We start from the raw sequence: 22,343 nt of genomic DNA on the forward strand, positions 1-22,343 counted from the left end.
ATCCAGTAGATTCTTATGATAGTACTTTCATGTGTAAACTGAAACACATCTGTAAAGTCTCGAAGAATTAAAATCTAAAGCAGACCAACATGTGACAAGGCACTAGACCAAAGAACGAGTGTCAGGAGTATGTGGAGACTTACTCCAGAATGTGAATGGAGAAAGATACCTTTGATGAAGTAGAATTTCAAGGTCATGAAAGTGTGTTCTTCACAGAGCACAGGAAAGAAATTATCGCTGATAATTATACAACAGGTCTGACTCACTGTAAAAGAGCTTGTATTTTAGCATACCTAAACCTGAAAATGTTATTTTCATTAATATTAAAAAGAACATTGTCTAATCTATTGTAAATATAGATAGGTTATATCTCTCTTGTGCTGTTGCTGCCCTAAACTAATTGAAATCACTCATGGGACAATGAAGTACAGTGAGTTGGTTCTGTCTAACCCCATATTAACCACACTATTCCCCTACCCTAGAGTTTTTATCTCAGGCCTTAATCCATGTGCAAAATTCACATATGTCTTTCTCACGATTTTGCTCATGTGTCCACTCAGAGAAAGCCCCTTACAGTGCAATTTGAGGTCTCACATACTTATTTATTGCAGCTCCTGAGACATGGCCCAGGAGGTGAGAAGTGAGAATTCTGGTGTTAACATGGCTTAACAGCTATCCTCCAGGCAGCCATGGGACCAGAAACAACCTCTGGTAATAAGAGCCTTTGTTTTTCTACCATACTGTGCTCTGTATAACAGTGCTCTCAGCAGTGCAGTAAAACTGAATATAGCAAGATCACCAAAAAAAGGCATGACAGGTCTCATGCTGCCAGTATGAGACTCAGAAGCTTGGTCCCTGTATCCCACTCCCCAGCCTCAGCTTTTGCATGACCATCCTTTGTAGCAGAGCATACTTCCCGTCTTGGGCTGCACTTGGGACATGGAGTTCTAAAAACCAGAGAGAAATAGAGAGAAATGGGGCTGTATTGTGCTGCAGTGGGAGCTTTGCATCCTAGCCAGGCCCCTTGCCTTATCTGTCCTAAAGCCCTCTCCTGTTATGTGGCCCAGCACATGCAGTGGTGCTGCAGCGGATTGACTCTGAGCTCTGGCATCGAGGCAACTTGAGAGCAACAGGGAGAAGCCAAGGCAAGGCCCAGTCTGGTCCCTTTGTTTCCGATACTGACTTTGCATTTATTCTGTTTTCCTCTTGGATTCACCACCATCATAGGAGGTTAAAGCCTATTCCCAGTACTGTCAGGGTCTTCTCTAAGGTACATTCATTTGCCTGTTTTAGAGGATGTTATTTTCTCCCTCAGACTGGCCAGACTTCTCAGGCTGCCCAGATATTTGACTCCATTTAAAGAACTTACAGTCTTCCTGCTTCTGCAGTTCAGGAAGACTAATGCTCTCCTGACAACTGAAAATATTAAAAACAAAAATACTATTCTTTCAGTCCTCATTCAGGTGCTTTGATTTCAAAAATATTATTTTCATAGCTGCCTTTTTAATATTACTCATTAACTTCCTGGCTGCTTTGCACATTGTTTTCCTTTTCACTTAAGATGTATTGCTTACACTGGGAGAGGCAGTGTGGCCCAGTGGTTTGAGAACAAGGCCAGATGGCAGGAGTTCCCTCATCCATAATCCAGTTTGCCAGTGACATTCTGTGTGGCCTTGGGCAAACTGTCTATAGGCACTGCTTATCAGTTCCCTTAGCCATTTGTAAAAGGAGTAAAAACAACGATATCTATCTTTTAGAAAGTCTCTTAAAGATTTCACTGCACACAGAGTGCCCAGTGCTTTGCGGGAGCTAAGTGTGTTTGACAATACTCATCACAGAAAGGTGGATCGTGGCCTCCTACATCACCACCATACTGTAGTAGTTGTATTCATACACTCCAGGAGAATGCCCACCTCTGTTTTGTCAGTGGATTTAATCTGAAAATTAAATCTACTTTAAATTATATCCAAATTAAATTTAGTACTGAAAAGAGAGGTAAGAAAAGATAGTGTAAGAAAACAGGGGTAAGTAGAATCCTGGCCTGCTTCTTACTAACAACATTCTCCCTGAAAGAAATTTAAGAAACATAAGTTCTGCAGACACTAGCCTCTTAGCTTAAATGCCTTCTGTGGTAAGCTTGATTCCAGCTGTGTTGGATACCTGTGCTTGGGCTTCACATAATTTTTTCCAATGGAATAATTCTGTAAGTATAAAATTAGAAATGTGTTTGCTATTTTTCTTGGAAGATTTTTTTTTAAATATAACTAAGAAGTTTTTTAACTGCAACTTAACCACAAGCCAAATTGGTCCACACAGTCTGCTTTGGTCTCACTCTTTGCTGGGGAGGGGGCTGTCAATGAAATTGCTTTCAAATTGAGAGTGTGGTGGCAAGCTGCACAGTGTTTGCAAGTTCTGCTAATCAAGCATCTTCTGCTTGAACACAGCAGGTTTCCAACCCTAAGCACAATGTTTTCCATTGTGTATTATCCTTAAGCACAAGTGACTCACAGAAATAAGCAGATCATTTTAAACATAGAGAACTAGCACACAAAGATTATCAAGTAAGCCACCCTCATTTTTATCTTCCTCCAACAGAAAAAAATATATTCTCTACTTTGGATTTAAGTTGTTCCACACCACTCAGATCTGCATAGCTGCTAACTAAAAGTCACTGAGTAAATTTAAGTTTTATTAGCACAAGGATAGCTCTAGGGTTAGGTCTACAACTGAATTCTTTTCCCAACAGACCAAAGAGAGACGTTCCCCAGAAGTATATCTCGCAGCCTCTGACCTGTAACCTTTTTAAAAATGGAAAGCTAGTATTTCTTCTTGAAATGAAAAGAAGAAAGTGTGAATGTCACTAGGTCAATTTTGTTAATTTCCTTCAAACATGATTATGAGAAAAATAATTTAAGGGAACATTTTCTGTTATTATATGTTGTTCATGCAAAGCAACGTGTTATAGTTGGTTATATGAAACGTTGATAGCCAGGAGAATCTCTATGATAGCTTTCCTATGGACTGTTTGTGCAGGTGTAAGGAAAGCAGTTCTGATGTTTCAAAAATACAGTTCTCTAACTTTTTCGGAGAGAACCAAAAAACAATAGTTACATCAGATCCCTCTGCTCAGATTGCTTATTCTCCTGTGGAAGCACCTGTATTTAAAATCCACTCTCTGTACTATCCTAGTGGTGAAGCTAGGAGAATTATTATTGGCAACATTTTCAAGCCTTACATGCCTAGATTTAAGCATCTAAATATGTGGCTTGATTTTTAAAATACTGAACATGTACACACACACACAGACACACACACATTTTATTGAAGTCAGCTGGAGAAGCTGGGTCATAAGCATTTTTGAAAATCAGGCCACTTATTTAACTGTCTAAATATGGGTTTATGAGCCTAACTTCAGACACACCCAAATCTGGCCATAGACTTTCATAGATACTCGTGTATTGTCCCAGTGCTACACACTTCAGACTGACTAATATTTAAGTCTCATTCCAGAGCCACACTTCTCCTTAAAAATTCACTTGATAGAAATAAGATTGTTTGGGAAAGTTGTTTCCATAAATGAAAAGCATATATCATTGTTCTCTTTAATTCTGGGGGGGAATAGATGATAACCTTCCCCTTTTACAGCTAGAATCTAAATACTATAGCCCTAATGTTAGCTTGTGAGCATCAGAAATTCAGACTACTGTATTGCCCATTTTTCTGTTTTGCTTCTTTTTAAAATTAGAGTGCTTACTGAAATCAATGGGACAGTTTGCAATACTGGTATTGCTTATAAAGAGCAAGTGATCAGCAAATGGCTGTTGCTGTGCCACTGGAGTATCATAATTATACAGGGTTCTTTACTCAAGGCTTGCAAAAAAAAAAAAGAAAAAAGAAAAAAAAAGAAAAAGTGAGCTTGCCTCTGGGGCATTAAAACTGAGCTCTGGAACCTATTTTACTAAATTTTTCCTGTGAAAGCTGATGTCAGGACTAGCTGCAGTTCTGTCGATTACACCTGAACAAGCGTTAGTCTACAGTGTGACAGTAAGAGGGCAGGGTTTTTGCAGTGCCACGGACAGCAGTGATTTGATTTTAGGCTGTCTTTTGTGTCATAAAATTTGTGTCACAAAATTTGTGTCAAGAAGGCTTAGAAAAACTGTTTCAGTCACAGCATCTCAAATACAGAAGAAACATATTCAGTGAACATTTTGTATCCTGGTTGGCAGCACAAAATTGACAAAATTGACCTGAAGAAAGAATTCTTGGACTACTCCTGGGTCTTTTCAGTTTCAGTGCTGTTTCCTTGGATCACGCTGGCTGCTGGTTCCAGTCATCAGGTATCAGCTGTGAAGCATTTCCTTTACTGATAACTTGCCCAAACTTTGGCCCAAAGGACTGCCTAATGCATAACAAATTTGATTTCCTCTTCTCCCTCAGTAGAAAGATTTGTGTGTTCTCCAAAACTAGCATAGTTGAAGGTGGTTCAGAAATATATGTGCCAATAGATTTGTCTATTTTGATTTAGCAAGATATTTTATTGTTTGGTTTACTCTCTCAGGTAGCCTTAGACAGTCTTTTCTTATATACTTTTGTTTCTTTATAATATTTCCAACAAGGCTGGAGTAAAACATAACAATTCAGTGGTAGGCAAGAGCACTCAGCCATGTAAGACCTATCATTATCTTTTAGAAAGCAGCTTTTAAAACAATTGCCTCTGAGCTGGAAAAAAATGGAAGGCTAGCCTTTTAAAATATGTGTATATAATGATAGCAAGGTGAATTGAAAGATATAAAGTCATCCTGGACAAGCGTATCTCTTCACATCTTTGTTATTGCAAAGGTTATGAATGTAGGGTGGATTCAGCTCTTTTGAATCTTTACAGAGTACAAATCCATTGTTTAGGATGATGTTTGTCTAGAAGTATAGTAGTTAAGGGATAAGAATCATGTGCTTTACGTTTCACTGAACCAAGTGCAAAGTCAGCTATCATGACTGATTTGTCTGAATTTTATTTGTTCTTTTCTTTTCTACCTCCTCTTACCACAGAGGAGCTGTTTAACGCAGAGGGCGCCTCAGGGCTAAAAACAGTTAGACTAGAACTTTTGAGCAGATTTGAAATGTTTTTTTGTCTCTTCTTAAGGCAACTTTTTTCCTGTGCATTTTCACTATATAGCTTATAAAGTGTGAGCTAAAAAGACCTGACTGCTGAAAACCAAGAGCTAAAAACCAAACCTATGAGAGATTCCCAATGGCTGAGTCCCTATGGAAGAATATTTAAATGAATGCCAACAACATTCATGGGGAAGGTCCTAGGAATGACCTAATTTATCTTAAAAAAAGAGCTCCGGTACTATCAATGCTTTTTTTCTTTTTAAAATTCCCAGAAACTTATATTTAATATAGAATTTTGACTGACATCCATTTTGTGCCAAGGATGTGTTTCCCTTTGTATCTTTCCTCTTGCTTACCTTTTCCTTCCCTTTGCTATACTCTTATCAAGTACCTTACTTCCTAGATACATAAGCAAAAAGTGGCAGACTAAGTGAAGACAGATTAGTAGCCACCCTCATCTCAGAAAAGAAATAGCAGAGAAAACTAAATTTAGCTCTGAGAATAATAGAAGTAGACAAATAAGAGAGAAAAAGTTCCAAGTAAAGAGTGAAATGTGTTTACCAAGACTGCAAGGGAAAGCTAGGAAAATTATCTCTCCAGACACCCAACAACAAAAGCTTAAGTCAAAATTAGTGGAAGATTCCTCATTCACTTAAATAGGAACAGTGTCAGACACCATCTTTCTGGAGAAAACATCACGACAATGTGAAAAGATTCTTTCCAAAAACAGATAGTGTTCCTTCTTCATAGATCTTAGAAGTCTTAACAGACTCACCCAAAGCAAAGGGTGAGGGAACAAGTTGTAATATAGAACAGAGGGATCAGCACAGGCAAATACAAGGTCTATTGGACAGATGTTTGACTGGCTGGTTAATGATGACTTTTAGCTTCTAAATGTATAAATGCCCTATCTTTTAGCTTCCTACCATGACTCAATCCCTCTTTTTTGCCTGTATCAGTTCACTCTCCATTTAGTGTCATCACTCTGCTCTTTCCCTACAGGTGTTCTGTCTTGACCACAGAAATACCAAGATAGTGAGTAAGGCATCTATGTCTAGCTCCTTGCTTGGAATGCTAGAAAAGTCTTCAAGAAAACAAGGTGACCAGTACAGGGAGTATGTGCCACTGTGAGGAGGTGGAGGGGAATAAAAAGTGAACTTCAGATAAATAGAATGACACTGATGGCACTGTGAAGAGAGTGTGGGAAACCAAGGGTGATACAATCTCACAGAAGCATGGAAAGATGCAGAGCATGAAAATCAAATTACTTCGAATTTTTCACCAATGCAGTAAAATGCAAACAATTAACATATTGGTGTAAAGTTACCTCTGGTACTTTCCATCACACACACAGGCTGTCTCATAGTCTGGGAATGATCTAGGAATCATCTGAGAAGTAGATCATTTTGAAATAATTGTGCCAGCCCTGGACAATGAAGCAATAAGAAATTTTAGATTTGTGAGGAAGGGATGGCTCTGAAAAAGTCACGCTATGAAAACGCTATGTATTAAACAATGACCAAAAAATGCATACAAATTGGAGACTGTGAGAAGATGAGATATAAGAAAGGCCATTTGAGGTGAGAAACAATCAACATGTTTCTAAAATCTTGAATGGTACTGTGAGCAAAATATATTGCTGTCTTAACCATAGCAGGATTTTCACTCTCTGGCTACTTCTGTTATTAAGGATCCCATTAAAATGAAAGAAGTTTTCACATCAGATGTTTCTGGCAGCAGGACAGAGGTTATTCAGTCATATGTACCTGCTGCTCACATGAGGTACAAAGTCATTTATGATATCAGCAGGACAGTGATTTTATTGTTGTTTTCTTAGTGATTGTTCCTTAAAAAAATTCCAAAATTAAAATTTTCATGAGGGTGAACATGACTTATTTAGAGAAAAGCACATGCATGCACACATGTATGTTTGTGTGAAGAGGTCTGGGGTTGAGGTAGTGTTGTAAGTCAGGATTTGAGGGGGCAAAGGTGGTTAAATGTTTGTATGTTCACTATAAGGACAAGTAGAAATGGTAATAGAAGTCCCAGTTACCGGTATAGGTATATACCAATTATGGGTATACTGGATTCAATACAAACATAGATTAAAAAGAGTTCCTTTTCCAAAAAGCTTTAAAGCTTTGTTTCTTGTCCAGACATAAGTCTTTAGAATACTTTTAAAATCAGAAAAACTAAAGCCTACTTATAGGCTTTTGAGCAGCTTGAGTTTTGTAAAGAGATCTTGGACAGAATGTTAATTTAAGTTTTACCTTGCTTCACTTTCCCCTTGTACTGCCATGTTGTAGAAAGATGTATCATTAAAAAAGTAGGCACATGAAACTATCTGCTCTTCCAGGTATGCAGAACAGTATGCTCTGATTTCCCTCCGCATCTAATTACCCCTGAATCCTGGGCAGTACACTTCAGCGTGATCAGTTTTCTGTCCATTATTTTCTAAAATATATATTTACCAAAGTCTGGTCATCAGCAGTATAGTATTGATTTGAATCTTGAATGCAAACATGGGTGAATTGAACTGTTTTTCATGCATCTAAGGAAAAGTAGAAGCCTTTAAGCTGAACTGTGTATAACCGTGGACCAAGTAAGCTTATAATATTTTACTGAACTAATTGAACTAACTACTTGGGACTGTAGATCACTCTAAAACTTCTGGAGTCTTTCTAAAATGAATTTGGTTTTCTAAAGGACAGTTATTTAACTGAACTTCTCCAGAGCTTTAACACATGTAGTACTTGGTCTTTTTCAGAAGTAGTTAAGATATATATCTGAAGTTTCTTGCTTCTTCCCCATAATAATAACAACCAAAAAACTCACAAATTGCGATGGCTCCTGATGTGTCTCTGTCTTCACCAAATTCAGAGAGGGTCTGCCACTGTTGTTATATTTTTTCCAGCATCATTGGGCTGATGTCATCATGTGACAAGGCAGGATATTCCCCATCTCTTAATGGAACTTAGCATGGCAAGGTTGAGGTGAAAGGTATTTAGGTCGCTTTTCACCCTGGAGCTTCATCTGCCCATAGGAATAATTTAGTAAAGGAATTTGCTTGATTTGTTTCTCTGACATGGGGTGCTTCAAGGATCAATGCCCTTTGGGGAGGAGTAATACCAATTTTTAGCATAAAATTTGCAGTAGATTGCTTGCAGGGGTCAGATTCATGGCAAAGGGATGATGTTGTGCACACCAGCCAAAATATATTATGTCTACTTGACACACCAAATGAGGCCCCACTCTTTCCTCGTGTGCTTTATCAGTCAAAGAATAGTTGATATTGTTAATGCTATATGAAACTATGAAACTATGAAGATTTCAAAGTTACTGCCTATTTGAGAGGACACCAGAAAATCCATATTTCAGTCTCAGGTTGCATAAAAATTCACTGCCAAATTTGTAAAACACACTGCTAGATGGTATTTTGTCAGTTGTGAAGCCTGTAGATGCAGGATTAAATCCTGACCCCACTGAAGTTGGAGTTTGGGGAGTTTTGGTCATTTACTTAAAGACAGAGCCTGAACACCGGAGACTCACTGCTTGTATGGAATTGTTGAAGTAGCATGAAAATGGTCCTCACAACAGACACAATCCTCCCACTTACTCAGCCTCTCCTGTAGTCCAGCCTCACGTGACCCCTGCTAGTACATCTTCCTACACTTCCTGCTGCAGGAATTTTTGTGTACTTTAAACTTGTCAGGCAAAGGTTATCAAAGCCATCCTCTTTTAACATAGCATTATTTTATAAGAGTGTAACTATGTAAACAGGATTTTGTCCTGATTTACACAAGATCAGGTCTCATAGGTGAATTATGCTTCAGTTGCACTGCACTCCAGTAAAGCTAGTGGAGCTACATGAGTGTAACTGAGAAATGAATATTCAATTATCGTTCCAGCAAGGACTGTCTCCAGTCATTGTTTTCATCTGTTTCTGCCTGTGAGCCACGAGCTTTTCTGCTTGAGAATGTTAAAATATTTTTTTTCATCACCTAAACTGTATCCAATGGGTAAGACATTTCCCCTTAGATATTTTATATTGATTAGGTAAATGAATTTAAAATTTAGAGCTGTGAAAATTTGGAAACATCTGCAGACATTGAATAAAGTCTGTTCTGTCTTTCACAGTCTGCTAACAGCTGGAATCCTCAGCCTGACAAGCCTTCTTTGTTTCCCAGGTTTCCATTACACATTTTTGTACCACACATGCAAACTATCTAGGCTGTGAAGGAAGGACAATTCTTATTTTTGTGAAGGATGTTTGCCATTTTCCATTCTGTACTCTTCAGACCTCTCCTTATCCAATAAATGTTAAGTTGTTTAAAACATTCTTATTTTTCCCTCTACGGCTATATTTTTAGTACAGATGCTGGGCCAAACTTTGGTTTTGCACCAAATTTAATCCTGTCACACACAATTAACTCCAGCAGGGTTTCTCTAGATTTTTATTGAGGCATGACATAAAGTCAAAATTCAGCACTACACTTACTCCCTAGTCATCTCTACAATGGAAGCAGTAGAACAAGTAGGGCATGCGTTAACCACAATACCACCTAATCTTGTTGACATTAGCATTGGTAGAGAGCTGTATGTTCCATTTTTCCTTATATGCATAAATTAAAGGTATGTCAGAGTGAAGATTTATGGACCTTACTGTGTAGTCTGTTATCAGACATAAATCTCATCTTGCTGTGTTGGCTTCACTGATCTGATTTTCCATGGTTAGACTTTATCAAAGATTGGTCTATAATAGGATCCTGAGCGTATTGTTACTATATGAAATTCCCATGTAATTAAAATTTTGAGTAGAAAACATCTATTCTTGAACACTCATCGGTAGTCTGGCCTAACATGCTTGGAATAATAACAATATTCTAGCTTGTTTGGTAATTAGCTGTCTCATTTTGTCCAAGGTAACAGAAATCTTTTGAGCATGTAGTACCTCATACATGAATCATCAAGTATAGATACAAATGCATATAAAGTGATTCCCCACATCCTGGAGTTATATGACAATATGTTCAAACCAGGCACTAAAATGAAAAGGTTGAGTTATGGTATGTAGATATTCTGTGTCCTTGTGATTTTAGACTCAGAGAAGAACAGAGGGACTGTAAAAGGTCACTTAGTCTATCCTATATCAAGGGCAGGATGAACTAGCCTAGCCTAGCCTACTTAGCCTAGCCTATCTATCTGCCATGCCTGATAGAAACATATCCAAGTTGACGCTAAAAATATTTCATGAAAACTCTGTTGCCCTCCCATGCCATGTATTCCAATCTGAAATATTCCGATTCTTTGAAAGATCTTCTGTGTTTATTTAGATCCACCCTTTTTGTCTGTCACAGGACATGCTTTTGAGAATGGTGTATATACCTCCTCTTAGTAACAAACCTTCCCTTTTCGAAGACTGTGCCTTCAAAACATTTGTGAATAGGCAGTGAAGAAATTATTGTGATGGAGACCTCTTGACTGACACAGGACAGCATGGATTTAAAGGACTACCTTTTGGTGACTGTATCTAATGATACTTAAAAAGATCTGACACAAGTTTAAGCAGATCTCCTTGAATCATTCATGTCATGCTTTTAGTCAGTCTTCTGTAGGATCTGGAGAAGTTACCAACCCCAGTATGACTAGAAGGAGAGGTTTCTTAAAGGATGAATGGATCAGGATAACATTGACAACAATGTACAAAACTGATATGGGAACTACCTTAAAGTGATGCATCTGATCAGCAGAGAGCGAGAGATAAAAAGTAGTTGTACAACTAGTGGGATATCCAGTAATTAAAATGTATCAGATTTTTTGGAACAACACTAATGGAAGGAAAATGAAATAGCATAGACTAACAGCCAGGCAAGTGAAAAAACACGTGTTCTAGAACCTTAAATTTGTGTCCACCGAGAGCCCAGGTTAAGGACTGTGTCCTGAGTGTATAGCAGTTTCACATAACTATGGAGCAGCTGTAAAACTAAAGCATTGCAATATAATACAATGGGAGGTTTTCTGATCAGCATGGAAAATAATTTTTACAGAAACACATTTCCACTAAACCCACATCTTTCGATCTGTATACACAGTCTCTTAATGGCATGGACCAATCATGGAATAAACTTAACCATAGATTTTAAAGAAAAACTGTTTCATTATTATTAAGTGGATCTGTCACTTTGTTAGCACCACATTTGTCCTGCCATTTCTGAAGTGTGAAACACTTCATTTCAAATTGACATTTTTGAAAGGACTCCTGTGTTAACTTAGCCTATCAAACTATCTCTGTGCATATTTTCATCCATTTAATTGTTTAACACTTCCTCCTCCTAGTTCTGTCCCCTCTACCTTTTCACATTGTCAGTATTTGGTCATATGCAGAGATACAATCTGTCTCAATTTTATTTTACCTCAGTTAAGACAAGAAGAGCCCAGGAGCTCAAATAAATTATAACTCTGAATAATATTCTTGATAAAAGAATGTCAAAGTTTCCTGGCCACCACATTTGTGAGCCAGAGGCAAGGAACCAGAAATTAGTGAGAGATGTAAGATTCAATTCTTGCTGCCGATGTCTGGTGAGAAAAATCTGCTCAGTAGACATACTGGCCTCGTGTGACCTAGCTGTCACTCAGAGAGCAAGCAGGTTCATTAGAAGGAAAGCATATGGCACTTCCCATACATCCTGTTCCTTGCATATTATTCTCTGAATTTCAGAACGAGCATCTATCCCTAACAATGCTGTCGGGGAATTATAGCAACCTCAGTCTACTTAAAATATCGAAGTATTTGGGATTTGAATCATTACTGGCAATAGATAATAGCCCAGTGGATTCAGGAGAGCTTCTGTTCTTGCTCAATGACACTGCATTTCTTTGACTTCATTGTAATAAGGGAGAGAAATTGTAAAGTTCTTGTATTTAAATGAAAGGACTAAACTTTCTTTCCCTTTGGGTTTCCCACTTCCAATTGATATACCTTTTGCCTGGTTTGCTGTATCCTGAAAGTGATTTAAATTCTGCAGACTCCTGAGGGGTGTTTCTACTGTCTACCTGAAGCTTAGGCAAGGAAGTGGTTAAATTTGCTGCCCTAATTAGGGCATATATGTGTACCAATATTCCTCTAAGTGTAAGGGGGAAAGTCCAGGGAAAGATGTCTGCTCAGTGTTCATCAGTTCAAACAAGGCTGATCATGCTTGTGACAGGCAGCTGTAGCAGATTGCCACTGTCGTGTTTTAATGGATGTCTGCGCACTTGATGTAATCTCTGCTTCACAGCTTGATAATTGTGCCCCTTCATTCCAGAGGCAACACTGATTATTGCCACCGAAGGACAAGAGAGCAGGGTCTGCTCAGGGCTGGGAGCTTCTGGTCATGGGGAAGGGCAAGAGAAAGGGGAACTGAAATTCAGTTTCCTGCTCTGCCACTATTGCCACAAAAAGGCGATGGATAGACCTGGCATTCCTGAGTTGTGGAAGCTCAAAGCACAGCATAAGCTGCAGCCCTGTGCCTCTTGGCACCTCTCTCAGTAGCACAGGCACACCAAGCCATAGGCCCACGATTGCCTTGTCATCTCCCAACACCTCTTTGCTCTAGGCAGCTGCCTGCTTGGCCTATACCTTGAGCCAGCTCTGAAGTTGAATCTGAGCAATCAAAAACCATTTCTTGAGTGATACAGTATTATTGGTTTCTGACAAAAACATGAAGTAGAACTAGCCACAAAATTTCCACTCCTCATTTCCCTGAAAGGAGGGAGACTATGTGCAAGATGTTTGGTAGCCTATTGGGACTATAACTACGAAGCCCAGAAAAAGTCTTGAATAGGTTCTCACAGCTACTAATTGTGACTGGAAAGCATGATAGCAAAAATGGCCAGCAACTTTTTTTGATTATTGGTTAATTGACAATAACAGGAGCTTGTATTTCAGTCCTCTGAAATCTGCATCAAATTGGCATCTCTGAAAGTATTCCTTAGATGGCCCAATAAATTAGACATGGTATTAATAAAATGTCGTTCCCCTCAGACAGGGTATTGAAGTTACTACTTATACAATAAACGCAGTTTACACAAGCTGCCACAGATTGGCAATCACATGATCCTCTCATAAGTCTGAAAACAAACTCAGCCCCATCTTCAGTACCTGAAGATCATGACTGTATCTCCATTGGGCAGTCCATTACTTGGACAAATTGATCCTTGTTAGGCCAATCAGGTACAGTTGGCTATTCTTAAAAGGCAGATACAAACACATCTCTCCTGCTCTCCTTGGCAAAAAAAAAAAAAAAAAAAAAGGAAAAGTAAAGGGCAAAGAAAAAATTCCAGGACCCCATGTTGTTGCTGGATAAAGGAACAAGACAAGCAGGTCAGGACTTATGACTATTTACCATGGGAAAAAAAAAATGTGAAAAGCACCTGAATTGCCCATTACTATTCCAAGACAACTCTGTAAAGCTAACAGATCAAATCAAAGTGGGAAAAGCATGCCTAGTGTGAGTCACAGCTCAAGGTTAACCCTGGCTGACAAAAGGTTAGTCAAGGTTGAGTTGCTCAGTGCGTATGTTGGTCAGCAGGGTAACATTTGGAAGATCATTTTTTTGTGATGCCCAAATTGTGCTCTGCTTTGGTATCAGCAGCTTCTGTGGTCATCAGAGAAGCTGAACCAGGCCACATTAGGGCTGCCCAGCATGTTTTATCCAGCTGGCTGGAGATGTGCCATTAAAAAATACATATATATATATTTCCAGGGCTGCTTGCAGTGTTCAGAAATCTAGTCAGGACTAGATTTCTGACTGACTAGGCAACTCCCAGATAGCAAAAGACACAAATTTCAGTTTATAAAATCTTATGAATAAAGTGTCCCCTGGGGTTTGGCAGGGTATATTGAATGCCTGAGATCTGCTGTAACTTTCTCCACTTGACCTAAACTCTCTGACATGGGATGCCTAAAAGTTACACAACTAAAAGCCATCTTTAACCACTCAAAAGAGAGGATTTGTTTTAGTGATGCTGAAACTACAATTCCAGCAGGAGCAGATGGGAACAGTTGCCATGACAAAAAGACCATTGTCATAAGTGAGTGCTTTAGGCACACAAGTCTGGGGAAAAAAAAAGGCCAATAAATTGAACAGCAATATTTGTGACTGAGCCGCCTGTGGCACTCATTAGAAAGTTTGGAGATAGCTGTTTGGATTTCATTCATTAAGAATTGCATGCAACTATTTTTTTGTTCCATTTGCTATTTAAGGAACGTTATGGGAAAACATAAATTTTTTAAGTTTGGGTTCTGTTCTTGAGTGCATCTTTTATGAAGCATGTGTTTGGCTATTAGTTGCAATTGCATCTTAGTGGCCTCTTTGATGGCATGCATTTTTAAAATAGATGCTAGTGATGATGGAGTGACTGTTTCCAGGGTTAAGGGGTCCCTCCAAGACGTAATTCTGACTGCCTGCTGTTAGAGTTGCTAAACTACTGTAAAGGTTTTACTTCATCTCCCTGAATGATCACTCTTCTGATGGATTTAGTCTTCAACCACATTCTTTCACTTCAGAAGAGAATGATCCTAATTTTATCATGCAGGTAGAGGACAGCATCCTAATAATGTTCTCCTAACTACTTTTCTTTATTTCAGCAGCATAGTAATTAATCATATACATGGGTCACATAGTGGACTGCCTGCCAAAAAACAGTGCACAGTAGCAAGTGAATATTGTCAGCCAAGTTTTTATAAGCTGGAGAAATCTAATTTGCAGCCATCTCTCATCAAGAGATGCCTACTTCTCTATTCAACACCCTAGAAAGCTTGTAAGAGAAGAGTAGCCCAGCTCCCTGCTTGAAGTCAGGAACTGATGTTCAATTCATAGTCTGTCAAGGCCATACTCTTACATTTCTTGCCTTGTCATTTGAACTTTCAGAGCTTCAGATCTGTCTGTATAATGAGATGATTATACAGGTCTTATAATGAGAATAACATATTCTCTCTCTCCTTACAGTTTATTGTTGCAAAGTGGCTCCTTTCATGGATTGGGAAGCTCTCTATTAATGTGGTACCAAGTTCCATTTCGCAGTCCTCGATTTTACTCCTGTCTAGAAACTGCGTATTTATCTCACACTTTTAAGCAAGCTTGCTCCCCAGTGTTTAGAATCAGCAATTGTCTCTCCTCAAGGAAACCTCCCTATTTGCCATCCAGGTATTTGTCTGTTGCCCTTTAAGTTCACTTTACAGGTTATATTGCATGAGAAAAAGGTAAGAGTAGGTCCATGCAAGTCTGAGATCCCTGTGATTGTCCCCTTTGTCACAGTGTACAAGTACTTCACCATCCTTAGGATAGCTATCCTTACATCACCGCTATGAAATAGGTAAGAGCTAGTGCCCCTTTTACAGGGATACTGGTATTGCTTTCTTCTTCTTAAGTGCTTTTCAACAGTAGCTTTAGGGGAGCACTAAGAAAGAAATAGTTATCAGCTTCCCTGTTTTTGAGAAGAAATGAAGAAAAGAGACATGAGATGTTGCCAAATGCCCAAGGTAAATGAACTGGAAGAATATTAAGAAAAATGTATGTGTTCTGTAACAGTTAAGGGAATATTGAGTGAACAATGTTATATTAAAAAAGGATTTGGGAAAAAAAAAGAAACAACAAAGGGTTGATTATGCACTGATCAAATGCGTAATACCATTTTTTAGCTCTTAAGTCAGGTTTAGACTGAATTTAGGTGCCAAGTCCAGGTGTGAAATCCTACATTTTAAGCACTTACATTCTTTAGCTTTGCTTAGAAAGGATCTCCCAAATGCTAATTGTGTTTCTGCATATGTTAAGGACAGCTTCCATTCTGGCAGAGCTGAGCCAGCATGCGGTTTTTGATAGGTAAGCTGCATTTGGATCTTCAGGCTAAGCATGGTTCTGCCTGCCTGCCTTCCTGACAAGCACAGGTTGTAAAGCCTATTCAGTACAGACCTAATACAAACTACGGAGGTGCTCAAAATGACTCTAAGCACCTTTTCCCCAAAACAAGGATGATTAAAGCAGAAGAAAACTAAGTTCCACTTCCTGGTCTGAAAACCATGCTTGCATTTTATTTGATGATCGTTCAATATAAAATGCAAATACATCATTAGGAAGCACGTCTTCCCTTCCCTGAGTAAGTGCCCTAATTACTGAGCTATGTAGTCACACACTTCTTTGCTCCTTCTCCCAGCGAGTGTGATTCTCCTTTTCTGCATGATTAGGGAGCAGCTTCAGCCTGAGAACCTGAGAGCTGTCCTGCTCTTCTTTCTCCTCAGCACTATGCTCCACAACCATTCATGAAAGTGTAAGTTTATCCCCCTTCAACGTGAGGACAGCAGTGAAGCCAAATCCTCACATTTAAGACAAGCACTCTAGCCATTGACTTAGAACTTTTTATAAAAGCTCTACTGCTATCCCTTGCATTAGTGTTGCTTTTTTAAAACATGTCCTTAAGCTTAGGTGCCTTCTCCAGAATGTAAGCAGATACTTCTGTGGCAGCTAGACCAAGAACACAGGAAACACGTGTCAGAGCAGAGACTTGAATGTACATCTCTAAAGTATAAAACCTGCATCCTAGCCCCTCTACCATACAGCCTCTTCACCTTTTAGTTGTAAGATCAGGATACTTCATTACTTTCCCGACATAGTCAGTTTTAATTCACACCCTGTTCAACTCATCCATCCCTTGATCTGCAGTTCAAGAGTTTAATTTCTCCCGTAGTTCTTAGCCCAACCGCCTGCTCTTCTCTAATTCAGGTACCATTTGTAAGCTGCTTTTGGTAGGACTGATATTGCAGGTCAAGCCAATTTCCAATGTTAATAACACTACTACAGGAGTGTTAGTAGCTTTCCAGGATTATCTCCTGAGCAGCTGGTCTAGTTTAACTGGAATACTTGAGAAGATATTTATCTCTTCTACTCTTGATGTCCAGATATCTTTTTGGCTAGAGCAAAACATGTGGATCTCCTGAAGATGTTTCCAGTTTCTTCTCACTAAGTAGATACTGTTTCCATAGGGTGAAGATACTACTGATTAATTTGTCCTTTTGCAAGGCAACAAGAATTTACTGGGAGCAAGAAACCATACTGTCCACACAAGAGAAGAGGTGGACAGAATGTGTTTAGAAAAGAATGAGCATGCGGTTGGCGAAATGCTGGTGTTTGAGATTTAGTAGGCATGGGACCTACTGTCCCTGCTTCAGGGGACAGAAATGAGAGATCTTAAAAATAATGGACTATTATATTCCAGTTCCCTAAAGTAGGCAATAAATAAGGTTCAATTTGTATTCAAGTTGCCCTATATTTGTTAAGTATGGTAATCAATGAACTAAACTATAGGTATAAATTACAGTCAGTTTGAAATTCACTCCATTGTCTAAAGAATGAGTGGAAAATATTTTTAGGTCCAGCACCTGCTGCTGAATTCCCCTGCTTTTTTGTGGTTTTACCATCACATTTCCCCATTTTAAATGAAGTAAAGCAGACTAGACATGAGATGTTGCCAAATGCCCAAGGTAAATGAACTGGAAGAATACTAAGAAAAATGTATGTGTTCTGTAACAGTTAAGGGAATATTGAGTGAACAATGTTATATTAAAAAAGAGTTTTGGAAAAAAAAAAACAAAAAAAAAACCCAACAACAAAGGGTTGAATGGTGTCCCTTTATAACAAATGTCCCAGCCTGAATCCTAATGAGTAGAATCTTTCTGAGTTGCTTCAATAGAGAATATGGGATATGAGTCAATCTTAATTTACGTAATAGATTAATCGCACATTTGTAATGTGAATCAAATCTCTCAGGTTCTGCACTTACAAAAAATCACCTTTATTGGCCCCATGTGAGAGCTCAGTGCCAAGACCACCCAGTGACATGGCTTTACTTTGTGGGATGGAAGAAACTGTTTAGGCTTAAATTCTTGTGCTAACCTTGATTCTCAAATTCCTAATGTGTAGAATAGGAAGATGGAAACTCAGAACACACTACAGTAGAGCAACTCTTTTCACCTAGAAAAGAAAAACGGACTTGTGAGCTTCTTTCTAGGGCTTCACAGTGCATATATGGGATGACCCCCACAGGGAACAAAAAAGCTTCTGTCTTTCGGGGAATTCAAATCCACTGCTTCCAGCCTCAGGCATTATGGAGGTGATACGGAAGTTGCATTGCTGAATCCATTCTGCTCCTCTGGGAGAGAAAGATCTAAAATAGGAAAGAAGGTTGGTACCATGTAGTACTACTAAAGAAGTCCAAAAAAAATCTGACTGTAGCCAGCAGTGTTTGGGTTTTTCCTCTGGCTCAAAGACCAAGCTGTAAATCCTCCAGCAGATGTATACAAGGGGGTCAAAGGAAAAACTTTGCCCATACTGGGCAGCCAGTCCAGTCCCCTGTCGTTGTCAAGTTCCTCAAAAGAGCCCAGAAGTGTCTGCTCCGATGTACAAGGTCTGTGCTGGTGGGCTCATGCCTGCCCTAACACTTTGTGCATTAAACATGACATGGAAGATGAAGGCAAGAGGGGAAGAACACTCTCATGCATAATTTACTTGTCTTTTTCTTGACAAGGCTACATCTTTTATGTAATATTTTTAATAATAACTTAACAGAGATTGTAGAAATGTTGAGAGAGGGAGAGAGAACGCTCTTCACTCCTTTGCTGGCTTGTGTCCAGCCTGTGAGATTCATGAACAAGTATGTATCCTAATGATAGTTTGTCTACTTGCAAGAAACCAGCTAGGAGGCCCAGTTTAGTGGCGAACATAAAACCAGCATGCCTCCACTACATTCAGTCGCAGTGGAAGAGCCAGTGAAGCAGGAGGTGGTGAAATCTCATCAGAGAGCGTGGCAGCATAGGAAAAGTGAGTCCATGACTTGTCTATAAGGACAAGAGTGGTAGAAAGTTGCAGTGACATTTCCTGACCTGTTTCTTTTCCTGAAAATATTCATTAAAATATATGCATATATTTGTGTGTGTTTGTGTATTTATCAGCCTCCATAGCTACCAAGAAGTACAGAATTTGTCAGTAATAATATGGACTTTTAACAAAATCAGCTGTTTTGAAAGGTATTGAAGATGAATAGGCATTTTATCGATGTAGGGAAACCTCTTTTTTCCTTAATATAGCTGTAGCTCTGCTGAGTGTTGGGCTGATTTCTGACAGAGTAATACAAACAAACAGGAGGAGGACTCCATGGTGTGCTAAGCATGCTGAACTTTACAGCTACCTGCACTCATGACATTTTTAGTGTTTCAATATGGTCTGCGATGGCAGTAAATCTGCGAAAGGGCTGGAAATGATTTCTCATTTTTCTTTGAGTGTGTTATCTAACAATCTGACTTTACTGAAAAGAATTTAGATTGGAGCCCATCTAGGTATTCAACTAATACATTGGCTTCCTGCCTTCACCTTGAGCTTTTTTTTTTTCTAGACATAGAAAAAACTCAGAAGCCTGCTTAAAAATGAAGATGTCGTGACACCTAGTGGTGAGTAAAACAAAACTGACTTTTATTTCTTAAAGAATTTGCAGTTGTTTTCCACAGACATGTTGTTCTCAGTCAGATTGGTAATGTGAGAGGTGTGGGCATTATCCTCATGACTGTACAAATCCAGGCAGTTTCTCATTTCTTTTACAGTACTGTGCAATGCATATGTCTTGTTGCATCAGACTACTGTGCCTCTCCAATGAAGGCGACATTCATTAAGACCCAGCGTGCAGCCCCTGATTATGCTTCTTATTGAAAGTGACATCTTCAATAGCCATTTATACTGAAATCAGGTTAAGTGCTTTGAATTCAGAGAGAAAGGGAGGATGGCAAAGTCCTGAGGTAGGATCAAGAGGGAATGTCAGACTTTTTTTTCTTGTTAAGTACTTATTCATCAAGACTGTTTTTAGAAGGTGACTCAAAACTGCATTGTATGGCATGCAGCAGATTCCTGGCAGGCACTTTAAACTGACTCAGTTGCTGGCAAATCCTCTTGCCTTTGAAGACTATTCAGAGTCTGCCTTGGTCAGCAGCAGGCAAAAAGCTTGTACTGGCTCTGATACTGTGACAAGAAGTCACACTGAAAAGCAGTAAACCAGTCTAGACATGTGCAAAGAAGTTATAGGGTCTTTCCAAAGAGTGGCAAGCTTTAGAGTTATTTTATTTTTTTATTATTTTTTTTAAGGGAAGCAGAACAGTTGAGTTGTGCTAATGGTGAGTAAGCTGCAGGCACCAAGTGGAAACCTTTCTTGGCATGTTGAGCTAGCTGGTTGGGCATAGCCATTTTTTATCACAAACATGAGTTTCAGTGCAAGAGATTTCAAGTCAAAACATCACTGTATGTTGCTTGGGAATCCGGGTGCATGCTTCTTCGCATCTGTAAGAGTTGTAGCAATGCAGCTTCCCAGTTTCATGTCCATATTTGTACATGCTCTATCAAGCATAGTTTCCATTGCCTTTAGTGAGAGAAACTCCTACCCCCTCCTCTTTCAGGATAGATCCATGACAAAGCTATATATTGTAACAAAAAAAAAAAGTGGAAACTGAATTACTTGAATATACATGATAGTTTTCATCTGAAGATTTATTTTAACACATGTCCACATGTATTAGTACCTGCAACTTCCCCATTTTACTGTCTTGGGTATAATTAACACTTCTACCACCAGTGTCTAGATACAGTGCAAGTGAATGTAAAAACATTAGTTCTGCCCAAAGTGCTCCAGTTTCCATGCCTTGGCTCACCAGCATGTGACCTATTTTGTGCCAATATTAATAACCATTGCTCATGGCTTTCAAACAACTCAAACTATTTAAAAATTATTTTTGTTTACAGTACCTTCTAGAGGAAGTATTTTGTAAAAGTGAATAACTCAAACTGACTAGTGGCTACCCACAAAATATGACTATCCGGTAACAAAATGAATCATTTAGAACTAGTTGGCAAGGACTGGACATATTGCTGGAGCAAACATCAAGCAGAGATCAGATCCAGTGACTGGGAGTCCTAGGTTCTCTTTTAGCTGTACCACACATTTGCCATGCTGCCCTATAGCTCTGACATAGGGAAGCCTAACTGCAGTGGCTTAGATAGCTACTGCTCCCCATTATCCCTAACTGCATAGTTTAATTTTTACATTGGACTGCAAGGTGTGTGGCAGAGGTTAAGTGCCCTGTTCCATTGTCACTGCTAGAAACACTTGCGGTCATGAGTTGGAGCCCATAGGTGTGCTAGTTTAATGCTTTGTCTTTTTTTCCCTCTTTAAAATGGAGGACATCACTAACTGATGCATGATAGGCTTTTCTGAGGTCCTTGGTGCAGTCCAGGTGTTGACGTTATTTCAGTCTTCGCTGGTCACTGCTGCTGCTGAAGAGAAACAGCAGCAAATGGAAGAACAGTGACCTCAACCCTCTGAGGCTCCCAGCTCCGTAACCTGAAATGTGTAAAGCAATCCTGGATGGAACAAGTGCAACATCAAGCAGAGCAGAAAGTTAGGTCCTGCTAATCCTTGGGGGCTGCTTGTTCCATTTAATGTTTTCTATTGTTACTACAGATTCTAAGCAGCCCCAAAACAGTCAAAACCAAAAATAAATCTTTGTTCTTCTAGTCTTTTCCTAGGAGAAATAGCTTGATAGCTTCATAAGGAGGGAAGTTGCATACTGCTTTGCGTGGCTGTGCTAGCCTGTGAGGAGTAGTCATTAATGGAATGCCAAATGGGAGAAGTGACTGTGGGTTGTAGGTCCAGCAGTAATAAGGTATTTGATCATTTCTTTTGTCTGGCAAGAGAATCTACCACAATCTGTGTGGTACACAGGTACTCTGGGAGTTCTGATATTTCTTTCTCATGTGTTTTCATGTTTCCCCTACTGAAAGGACATAACAAGAGTTGTGAGGAACAACGTAGCTGTCAAAGACGGTATTGATGAGTGAGAATCTAGGTGATAAGAATCCACCTCCCACAGGACTTCAAATACTCAGCTAGGACACGCTCTTAAGCTACATTCTGTTTTCAGTGCAGAGTGGTAAGGAGAGTAAACCCCCAAGGTGACAAACTCACTCACATGGCTAGACCTGTAATCAGACAACCACATAATAGTTGAGGTTGGAAGGGACCTCTGGAGATTGTCTAGACCAGTCCCTCTGCTTCATGCAGAGTCAGCTAGAGCAGATTGCTCAGGACCATGTCCATCTGTGTTTTGAATATCTCCAAACACTGACACTCCACAGCCTCTCTTGGCAACCTGTGCCAGT

General features: G+C 39.3%; 1 long non-coding RNA gene across 1 annotated transcript in view; it reads left to right on the forward strand.

The window, feature by feature from the left end:
- LOC134151342 (uncharacterized) overlaps nt 1-22,343 on the forward strand; it is a 194,102-nt gene that overhangs the window by 153,514 nt on the left and 18,245 nt on the right. Inside the window, exon 3 of the long non-coding RNA XR_009960824.1 lies at nt 19,537-19,591. This is a non-coding gene — a long non-coding RNA (uncharacterized LOC134151342). The remainder of the gene's footprint in view (nt 1-19,536; nt 19,592-22,343) is intronic.

Source organism: Rhea pennata, chromosome 1, assembly GCF_028389875.1.
Source record: "Rhea pennata isolate bPtePen1 chromosome 1, bPtePen1.pri, whole genome shotgun sequence".
NCBI classification, from domain to species: domain Eukaryota; kingdom Metazoa; phylum Chordata; class Aves; order Rheiformes; family Rheidae; genus Rhea; species Rhea pennata.